The sequence below is a fragment of the Cupressus sempervirens genome, chromosome 2 (assembly GCF_028749045.1).
Source record: "Cupressus sempervirens isolate cs-2001-9-10 chromosome 2, ASM2874904v1, whole genome shotgun sequence".
Lineage (NCBI taxonomy): Eukaryota > Viridiplantae > Streptophyta > Pinopsida > Cupressales > Cupressaceae > Cupressus > Cupressus sempervirens.
Window position 1 is genome coordinate 559982412 of NC_143119.1, and position 1744 is coordinate 559984155.

A 1744-nucleotide genomic window follows, 5' to 3' on the forward strand; every position below is an offset into this window, starting at 1 on the left:
TTCGCTCGAATCATGTCACCCAGGGCACCTCGATGCTACGTGACACGAGCCCTGTGCGCGATCCAAAACCGGGTAACGTTTTTTTTTTTAACTCCCAAAATTTCATTCTTTTTTGGCTTACGAGGCCTATCATGATCTCTTTTTATAAAGAAAATTCTCAAATCAGATCGTTTCGGCTACCCTACCTCGAATCCGGCTAGCTAGGCGTAACGCCTCGAGTCGGCTCGGCAATACGTGAACTGAAACTTGTGCGTGATCCAAAAGCGGGTAACTTGTTTTTTTTTTTTTTTGTAATGCCCAAAATTTAGCGCTTTTCGCTGTACAAGGCCTCTCATGATTTTTTTAGTTTTTCTTTTTTTCCCCTCGTCGACCCACTCTGGCGACCCATTCGGGTCGCCCGAGGTTGGGGCGACGGAGATGGGTTGACCTAGTCGGGTGACCCAAGTTGGGTCGACCCAGGCGTGCGATCCTGGCTGGGGACAGCAAGTCGATTCTATAAGTTTGCTTGCCAATTTTGCTAGCCAGGTTAGCTCACCAAGTCATCTAACCATGTGGTCTTTGCCAAATCAAGAATTGACTCTTTAAGTCCACTCACAGCTCGTCAAGCCGGCTCACCAAGATGACTTACCATCTCGCCTCACCAGGTTGCCCCACCAGTTTGCCTCTTCTTTAAGACCGCTCACCATGTCGGCTCCCCAAGTCACCTCACCGAGTCGACTATTCAGGTTGCCTCACCAAGTCGACCCCTTAAGTTCAATCACCAAGTTAGCTCCCTAAGTAAGCTCACCAAGTCGAATCACCTAGTCATTTTACCACCTTGCCCCAGCAGGTGTGCTCGCCAAGTCGCCCCGCCGAGTTGCTTCTCTAAGCCCACTCACCATGTCAGCTCACCAAGTTAATTATTCAAGTACGTTGCCAAGTCAACTCTTTAAGTTCGCTCACCAGGTCAGCTCGCCCAAGTTGCCTCTTTAAGTTCGTTCGCCAGGTCGGCCCGCCCAAGTCGCATCAGCGGGCTAACTCGCCGAGTCACCTCACGAAGTTGACTCTTTAAGTGCGCTCACCAAGTCAGCTCACCAAGTTGACTCACCATCTCGCCTCGATAAGTTGGCTTGTCGAGTTAGCCCACCAAGTCGTCGCCTCTTTAAGCCCGCTCACCGTGTCAGCTCATCAGGTCGGCTCACCAAGTCGACTAATCAAGTAGGCCCACCAAGTCACCTCAAGGATAGCTCCTCACCATGAGTTGCGTCACCATGTTGACTCAATGAGTCGCCTCACCATGTTGACTCTTTGAGCCTGCTCGCCGGGTCGCCTCACCAAGTCGACTCGAGTATGTTGCCAAGTCGACTCTTTAAGTTCGCTCGCCAGGTCGACTCGCCAAGTCAGCTCACCATGTCATCTCAACAAACCAACTCGTCGAGTCACCTCACCACGTCGGCTCTCTAATACCACTCGCCAAGTCGCCCCACCAAATCGCCCCGTTAGGCCCACTCACCACATCTCCTCGTTAGGCCCACTCTCACCAAGTGGACTCTTTAAGTCTGCTCATAAAGTCAAGCCACCAAGTACTCTCACCAAGTCGACTCTTTAAGTCCTTTCATCGAGTCACCCCACCAAGTACTCTCACCAAGTCAACTCTTTAGGTCCGTTCATAGAGTCACCCCACCAAGTCAACCCTTCAAGTGCATTCATCAAGTCACCCCACCAAGTTGACTCTTTAAGTTCATTCATCAAGTCACCCTGCCAG